Consider the following 10,000-nt stretch of genomic DNA (forward strand, 5'->3'; position numbering starts at 1 on the left):
TGTATAGGGAACTTTCAGGATAGCATTTCAAATGTAAATAAAGAAAATAATAATAATAAAAATAAATAAATAAATAAATTTGAAAAATAATTATCAGTTCTCTATTAAGATGTATTCATAACAGCAGTGTTTTGCAATAGTCTACAGACATAACTTTTTTTTTTCTTTCTTCTTTTTGGTTTTTGTTTCGAGACAGGGATTTTTCTGTGGAGCCTTGGCTATCCTGGAACTCATTCGGGAAACCTGGTTGGCCTCGAACTCAGAAATCTGCCTGCCTCTGTCTCCCAAGTTCTGGGATTAGAGGTGTATGCCACCACTGCCCAGCTGGACATAGCTTCTTAATTTATTGCCTATATTTATTCTCATCTATTATGTCTGTATACTCCAATCTGAAATATTCTTCTAATGATTAAATCTGATCATTTGTAAAGCTTGGGAATTGTTTTACACTGAATGCTAAACTGTCTCCTAACACACCTCAAGTGAAACTTCGTAAAACATATACGAAAATAACTAAGTGTATAGATGAGATATTAAGGGAGTCCAATGAATACATAAGGGACACAATGTTAAAAAAAAAAAAGGAAAAAAGGAGATTAGTAAAATCAAGAGTGTATGTATTTGCATCTATACAGGAGACATTCCTCAAATAAGGGACACAATGTAAAAAAAGAAAAAAAAAGGAAATTAGTAAAATCAAGAATGTATCTATTTGCATCTCTCCAAGAGTAATTTGTCAACAGGAACTTATTTTTATAACCAAAATACTTATATTTAAAGCTCTTGGAGAAAGATGAGTCATCTTTGTTCTTGAAATTCATAGTTACATTGGGCAAACTAAAATATCAATCTTCTGAAGACTCCATGTTTCATGATGAAGAGAACATACAATAAAACGGTGCATCAACAGAAACAGAGGACAGACATCTTTGTCTTATGCTTTGATTTAAATATAAAATAAACAGAACTCATCAGCACAAGGATTACCCACCGGTGGGGTGCGAGCTTTCTGCCTACATTTTGTTGTTTTGCTTTCTGCTTTTTGTAGTAAATACTATGAGCAAAAGCAACTTGGAGAATTCATGCATCTTATAGGTTACAGTTGATCGTTAATTAAAGTTAAAGCAAAAAGTCAAGGAAGTGCAGAGGTGGAAACTACAAAGGAAGGCAACATATTCACTTACTGTCTGGCTGGCTCAGGCTCTTGGCTTTCTATTTTCCTAACACAGTCCATGAACAGCTGCCCAGAAATGAATCTCCAAGAAACAACAGTCAGACAAGACAAAAATAACATATAAGAAGACAAGGCAAAACCTTCAAATCCAAACTGCACAAGAAAATTCAGTAGGAATCCCCAGGATCAATCAAAATTAATAATAATAATAATAATAATAATAATAATAATAATAATAATAATAATAAAGAGATACACCACTACCAACTCTTAGGAGTCCTACAAAAACATTAAGCTAATAGTCATAACATCAATTCAGAGGACCTGGGGCAGCCCCGTGAAGCCCCTGTTCTTGCCTCATCAGTCTCTGTGAGCCCATGTGAACCCCATTTACTAGATTTGATGCCCATGTACTCCTGGTGTCGTCCATCCTCTCTAATAGCTCCAATCTTTCCTCCGCTACTTCTGAACAATTCTCCAAACTCCAAGGGAAATGACTTGATGGAGACATCCAATTTGGCCTCTGCATAATGTCTTGCTTTATATCTCTGTACCTGACCCCAAGTGCTGTAGGAGGAAACCTCTCTGATGATCACTGGGAAAAGTATATGAGTCTAGTAAAATATTACTTAGGAATCATTTCATTGCTACATCCGCACAGCTCATTGAATGTAAAGGGATTGAACTGCTGCCCGCATGGAGATTAAATCTAAATCTTTTGGGAAAAGAACTTACTCTGTAGACTTTAGTTTAAAAAACAAAACAAAACAAAATAAAACAAAACAAAAAACATGGACATGAACTCAGGCACAAACCCCTGAAACTCCCATCTGCACTGCCTATAAGATGTCCTAAGAAAATGGTGCAAAAGGGTTGAAAAACTCGTGGGAGTACCTACCCAAATTTTTGGATAAACTTGAGGCCCATACCATGAGAGGAAGCTCATGCCCTGCATTGTCTGGATAGCTAGGAACCAGAGATGGAGAAATCCAGAGACATGGGGTAGAAGCAAACATGGCAAAAAAAAAAAAAAAAAAAAAAAGAATATGGAAGTTTTCATTTCTATAAATTTTGATGACCCCCCCATTTAACCTTTTCCAAATCACATGGGAAAAATAAACAAACAAAAACTGTTTCTTTTCAGAAATGAGGTTGATATTTTATTATTATCATGTTGGAGATATATTGATGCCATAATTTATATTCATTGCTAGGTATTCTAGAAACCTTAATGGCCAGAATTTATACTCATTGGAGAGTTAAATATACTCAGCATATTTTTAATACAATTCTTGAGTTTTTGTGACACATTTTTAACAATTTCCTTACTGCTTTTAGATGACATAGAAGCCTTAAATGTAGGATGAGTTCACAATGAAGAACCAACCTCAGAGGTAGACCTAGCAATTTTATAAAATTTAATTCTTCTTTATTTCATCTGTAATTAGTGGATATTATTTACTCCTTGGATACCCACAATATCACATGTATATAAAACCATTCACTTAAGTATTTAAGTTATATAACATTTTAGATGTGCATAAGTAAATATCTAATTGATGGTAATTTTTTGTAAGTTGAAATTTCCTCATAATTAACTTTAGTTTTACCTTTGAACTGGCTTTTCTGTCAATAACTCTTGGTTCTTCACAACTATGATGCCTAAAATTCTTTTTGGCTTATCATGTCTTTCTATGATCCTGCAATGGATCTTTCTATGATCCTGCAATTCTGAAGAGGGTTCTTTATTTGATATTCAATACATTTATCTGCTTAAATCACACCATTGGTCTTTATGTTTCTCGTAGACTACAGTTGTATCTTATCTTCTATTGTATTTATAGACCTTACCCAACTGACTAATCAATTAATGATATTCAATGAATATTTGATGAACGAGAAAATAAATAACTGTTTCTCTGGATTCTTTAAAAGTTGGCTGATGTAAAGCAGATTCAGAAACACTAATGTTTTACAGTTAACACGAAATTTTCTTCACTTTTCTTTATTCTACTGTTATAGTTATCAAGGTCTTTTGTGTCAAGAATTTTACCATTTGTATAAGCTGATAAGTATTTGAACATCTTGACTCTTTCTGACTTTTTATCCATTAAATTGTATTCAGTATGATTTTAACACATTTTATACAGTGTATTTAGTTTTTTCTTGAAATGTTATATACAATGATATTATTTAAAATATTTGATTAACTATAATAACTCATTTTCCTGTCAACACAACAGATAATTTATTATTCTTGTATTGAATTAAAATTCTTGCTAAATGAGTCTATTTAAATCTAACATTAAATGCTCCTTCTGGCTGATTAATATCCACTGATAATTTTTGATAGTGAATTAATATGTTTTAATGATTGGCATGTTTTTAAATCCTGAGAATCATTATATTTACATCATGAATGAATCACTAACTAATGTATTACACTTTTTACATCTCCAGAGATTTTTCCCTTACCATTTTCTGAGAGATATTTAACATTGGGGTACCGTGGTGATATATCAAAACAACAGATAATATTTTCCTTTGGGAAAAAGGGATGTTCCAGTGATATCATACATGGTATTTTCTAATTTTGGAATATTATGAGTAGTGAGAAATCGAAATCAAATAAAATAACTGGAAACTCTCCCCTCTATGTTTGAAGTAATGAAGAATTAATCAGAACCCTGGGCATTGGCTGGCATAGAAATACTCTAACCAGTGAAAGTTCTGAATACAGCTCAGCCAGCCTTGGCCACTGAATTGATAAGTCATCAGACTCCCGCAGATGGAACATACTGGAGATGGGTACTTTGAGTTCTCATTCCTCCTAAAACCAGTTGGTTCCTCTTAATGCATTGTTAGCTGAAAGTAACCCAGAGAAGGCAGCTACAAACTTAAGCCTTGGCAGCATGGCCGCCATTATAGTAAAGTGTGGAGATGGGTGGCAAATTGTGACTCTCAAATTTAAAACCCTAATCATGAAGCAGTAGCAGCTTTTTCCCTCTCTCCTGGGCTATCAGGCCTTGTCCTGATGGTCAGGAAGTTCTTATTTGTGCTAAACTTGTTAATCAAAGGATTTTCTGAAAATTCAAAGAATGAGGAGTTCTTTTAGAACTCCTTTTAGGAGATATAACTATTCAAATAAAAACATTTGTTAGAACATGTTCAGTTGGGTTGAATTTCTTCATTCCCAATCTCATTATCATTATTTTTGTTGACCTCCCTTGTTATTCAACCAGATTACGAATCTTGAAGAATTATTTTATTAGTTATTTCTATTTAATTGCATAATTGGTTGTATTCTTTCTAGCAGTCAACGTTTTAGACCAGTGAAATCTGGAAAACAGGTGGTTTTGGAATAAGATATTTGAGTCTTATGCGGGCTGATTGGCTGAGAGAAGAAAGGCATTTGCCACCAATCCTGACACTCTGAGTTTTATCCTGGGACACCCAAGATTGAAGGAAAGATTTGCCCTTTACAAATGTCCTCTAACATCTATGTGTGCTGGGGCATACATGCCTTGCATGCTATGGAGCATATAACACTGCATGTGCTTTTAAATGGTTTTTTTAAATATCCTTTATTCTTATTTGTTTCATTTCTTATCGAGGCATTTGTTTAGTTGAAGAAATCTATATTTCTTATGGGGCATTGGCTAGTAGACCTTAATCCTATATCCAGTGTCTTGGTCCTCTGTGATTTAAAGTAATGTTGAAATGAGAGTCAAGTAATGTAACCTTTAGAATATTGACTTCTTTTGGACAACTGTTGCAAGTATAGAGGGCAATGTTGTCAGTTGATACCTAGAGATTTACAGGATAGCTGGGCATTTTCCAAAGGAAAAAGTAAAATAAAAATGAGTGTGTAAAAGTAAGTGCCCCTTCCAATTACCTTCAAGAATGTCTCACAGTAACTTACATGAAGAGAACTGCCCAATGTTTGTGATTAATTTGTACAAACAAACTAAGAGCTGTGGTGAATATAAACTCTTTATGAACTAAAAATCTTGTATAATGAGAAGTTATCATATCTTCTTAGTAAATATTCATGTACATAAGAGGAAAAATATATATCATTTGCATCATTATTTGACTGATTCACTTATAAAAGCACATATAATTTTATGAAATTACCTAATGGATTTCCAAAGTCTTAGCCAATATGAATAATAGCTATGATTTATATACTTGGGGTTAATTTGGAAATCAGAACTCATATTTCCTTCTTGTGGAGTCCAGGACACCCTTTCCAGTTCCTTGCAAATTACAGACTTTCCCTATGTTTGGTTATTTGGATGCCTAATTTCTTCTGCCTCATTCCTGTGATTTTTTATCCTTACAACATGCTCTGCCACATGCACTGAAAACTAATCAAAGAAACACATCCTTATTATTTAAAAAACTCATATCTCTTGATTTCTTCGCATCACCTATTTATTAAACAGAAATGTATTACTTAATAGAAATAAATGTAAGCACATGGATATTTTTGAAATTCTTTTCTTTTCATCTTTAATTTTTTTTTTTTCTACAGTCCAGTCATTATTCCACTCCTGATCAGCGATCTGATTGTTCCTCATCCCAAGAGGATATCCCATTCTCTATCCCCACACCACCTCCCCAATCCCTGGGGCCTCAAGTCTCTCCAGGGTTAGGTGCATCTTCACTGAGGCTGGACCTGGCAGTCTTCTATGAGGCCCCTGGCACATATACAATAGAAGACCCTACAGTCAGAAGAGAGAAATTGTTGAGTTCACATCTAGTAGAAAGACAGAGCATGGATTTTTTTCAGTTATAATAAGAAACAAATATTTTTTTCATAAATATACTAACTTATAGGTATTTCCTCAGAATGGAAAATATTGAATCCAAAGATGATTAAATGATGAGGAAAACAATAGATTTACACATATAAGTCTAGACTTAGGCAGAGTTATGAGGTTCAACATCCCTATACTTGTGAATGTCCCTCAGTGCCTATGCTTAACCACCTCCTTTACTCATTCAGCTTTTACATAAGGGAATTTTACTATGTAGATTCTTTTAAAAATATAATTAATTTGGTTATCAAGTCATAACTCAAATATATATATATATATATATATATATATATATATATTCAAACATTTTAACATAAACAATAGATCAATTACATAATGTATATCTAAATAAAGTCAAACTTGCTATGACTAGAATTTTGGTCCTTTCTAGTGTTCAGGTTACCAGTGTACCATGATTGTAGGAAAGAGCTGTATGAATTAAGTAGACCACAAGAGGTATCATGCCTTTAAAAGGCAGCTTTTCAAGTAGACATGGGGGAGTACTCTTTTAAACACAGCACTCAGGAGACAGAAACACTATATGTGAAACATTGTAACCAGTCTATACTTCATAGAGTTCTAGTCTACTCGATGCTATGTAATGAGACATTGTTTGAAAACAAAAAAAAAATCACACACACACACACACACACACACACACACACAACCAAAAGAACAAATAACTTAACAGAAAGCTTTCAGGGACAGGTTTGACTTCCAAGCTTTCAATATTTGGACGCAATACATTTATGTTTGCTTTAAATTACCAAGTCGCACAGGTTCTAGATTCTGCTGTTCCACTTTAAAGAAGGCAAAACAACCTGTACAGCCAGAAAAATAGAAGTGGAGGCATCTTTCTGTATTCAGAAATCTGAGTAAATAAAGTGGTGTAATCCATCTTTCCCTCATCCTTGTGACATATATCTCCAATAAGGCCTGCAAATGTTAGGTATTATAGAAAAGAAGAAAGTTAAGAACATTATGCAAATTTGATTTGGACTGCCCAGTTGCCTTTGTTGAAGCTGAACAAGACATTTCCCAGAATACCTGGTATTTCTACATAACCCCCCAAACTCTATTTTACATAATTTTTTCCAAAATCTAAATGTTGTCCAAAACAGTTGTATGACAACGAAAATAAATTGGTGGACTAAATCATCCTGTAGATAAGCAGGAAGAGATTTCAGAAATATTGGTTTCAAACAAGTCTGTCAGCTGCTGTTCAGAATGCAAAAGGAAATTTTGAAAAGATATCAATCAAAGTCTTATTGATGATTCAGTTGTCAAAGCTAGTCATTTATTTGTTTAATTTTGTCTACTCTGATATGATCGCTGATCTATCTTTATCTCCCTTCTTGATTGCTGCCTCTGCTTCCAACTTCTCTGTCATTTTACCATGGCTCCCTTCTTCACAGGGAAGCATTGGTGATGCTGTCTCTGCACAAGAAAATCCATGTCAATCTCTACCCAAAAGCCACTCAGAAGCTTCCATTTGTAGCAAAAAAAAGGCTTCTAAGATCCAACATGATTTGCTCACAGTAACTTTTTAAGTCATGGTCATAACTATTGTATGTATAAGCTTTCTGTTCCCTTGACCACTGACACATAGGCTTTCCTAAACTTCCTCTAATACTTCAGAAATGCTTTTCCATGAGTGTACTTATTATTTTTTCATTTGAATTTGACATTTTTAAATATGGATATGCCAGAGTTCAGGCTTGCAGGTTCTCTCATGTCTCTTATATATTTACTAAAATGCCACTCATTCTACGGCTTTTTTTTTTTTTTTTTTTTGGAAAACCAATATTATAGCATCTTGAACTATTCTTTTTTCTTTAATTTCATTTATTTACATTTTAAATGTTACCTCCTTTCCCAGTTTCCTCTCTGCACGACCCCTATCCCATTCCCACTCATCCTGTTTCTATGAGGGTGCTTCCCCACACCCACTCCAATCTGAGTTATGAAGCAATTGTTTTATTTACAGTCAAAGATGTACTTGTATATATATATATTACTTGCATGATATGTCTGTTGTTTGTTTTCGTTCTCAACATTGCCATATTTGTGTTTCTACGGTTATAAGAGAACAACATGCCCATAAGCAACTTGGGGAGGAAAGGATTTATATTACTTATACTGTCAAACCATAGCTTATCACTAAGCGATTTCAGGGCAGATATTCCAACAAAACAGGAACCTAGAAGAAGGAGCTGAAACAGAGGCCATGACGGTGCTGCCTAGTGGCTTGATCTTCACGGATGGCTCAGCCTGCTTTCATATATCACTCAGGGCTAATATCCCAAAGTGGACCTGTGCATAGTGATCTGGACTCTTCCACATCAATCATCAATCAAAAAATGCCCTACAGGCTTGTATACATGCCAGTCTAATGGGGACATTTTCTCTCTTCAATCTCCATTTTAGAAAATGACTCTGGCTTGTGTCAAGCTAACATAAAACCAGACAGCACAATGGCCTTCTTCAATATCCTTGAGTCATCATCAACAACAACAACAAAAACAAAAATTTTGAAACCCACAGTTGATACAAATGTTTTTATATGCTTTATTTAAATAAGATCCTTCTCATAATTGGTCTGAAATTGGAGAAGGGACACTCAAGACCAAGTAAGGAACTATTTAATGTTTGCTAATAACTTACTTTACTAAACTGATAGAGTGATAATAAATAGACCAAACCTAGAAAATATTTAAATAATTAAAAGAAACTTACTTAACAATTTTAAATACCCAGAAAATTTTAAGTGTTTACTAAATAGTTACACTGTGTCTTGAGTCACTCCACTAATACTTAATGAAAACCCACTGGCTAAATATTCAATTTAGGTGCAAATGATGGCAATTTCATATTTTGTATATGAATATGTATGTATTTTATATATATACATGAATATTATAAGCTGAGTAGGCAAAAAAGTCATATATATATATATATATATATATATATATATATATACATAATTTCTCCTTTGAAATACTTCCCCATGGCTATTTGTCACACTGATACTTCAGTCTCATTTCTAATGTTATTTATTCCCAAGAAAGCTTTAATTTAAAATCATCCTTTCATTTACACTTCTGATTTTTTTCAACATTTATAAGCAATTATATTATATTTATGTTCAATCCCATGATTATTCCAATAAAAAAATATAGAAAGCAAGTTATCTACAAGTACATACATTCATTTGTGTTTCTTGTATGCTTTCAATAAATTGAATAAGTCTTGATCATATCATTTCTAAAATTCAATATCTTAGTTATATTTTTATAAAATCCATGCAAAATTTTTAAAATAAAACCAACAGGACAATTATACTCATTATGACAATAATTATTGACCAAATCTTTAATTCTTAAATATAAACTTTATTTATCTTACTCTTATTTTAAAATCAATCCAGTAGTAGCAAAGTACATAAACATATCCATACATTTATATAAAACAACCTGAAAACTATAAGTTTGTGGCATAGTTGTGGAGAAGAGAATTTCTGAAAAGTTTAAGGCTAGCTAAACCAGTTTATTTCCTTTCAATGTCCCAAAGGACAGCAAAGTAAATCTGACCTTTCATATACAGAGAGAAAACACCCCAAAGGGAAAATATAGAAGACATCTTCCCTTGCTTTAGTTACAGTCAAGTGTTAGAGGCAAGACAAGAAAAGCAATATCCCAGTACAACACACACACACATCAGATAGCTACATGTAGAAAAGAAGTTAGATCCTTATTTCTTATTCTGATCAGAAATTAATATTAAAGAGACCAAGGACCTCAACTTAAGACACTATATTATGAATATGTTACTGGAGAAACTGTGGGGTAAGATCGTACTTGTAGGTATAGAAAAAAGCTTAACTGAGAAGGACCTTGGTAGAATATTCAATCATACCAATAATGAATGGAAATTCATTAAAATAAAGGGCTTCTCTTTAACAATAGACACCATCATTTGAGTGCAACTGGTAGCCTATAGAAAG

Source organism: Mus pahari, chromosome 13 (assembly GCF_900095145.1).
Source record: "Mus pahari chromosome 13, PAHARI_EIJ_v1.1, whole genome shotgun sequence".
Taxonomy (NCBI): Eukaryota; Metazoa; Chordata; class Mammalia; order Rodentia; family Muridae; genus Mus; species Mus pahari.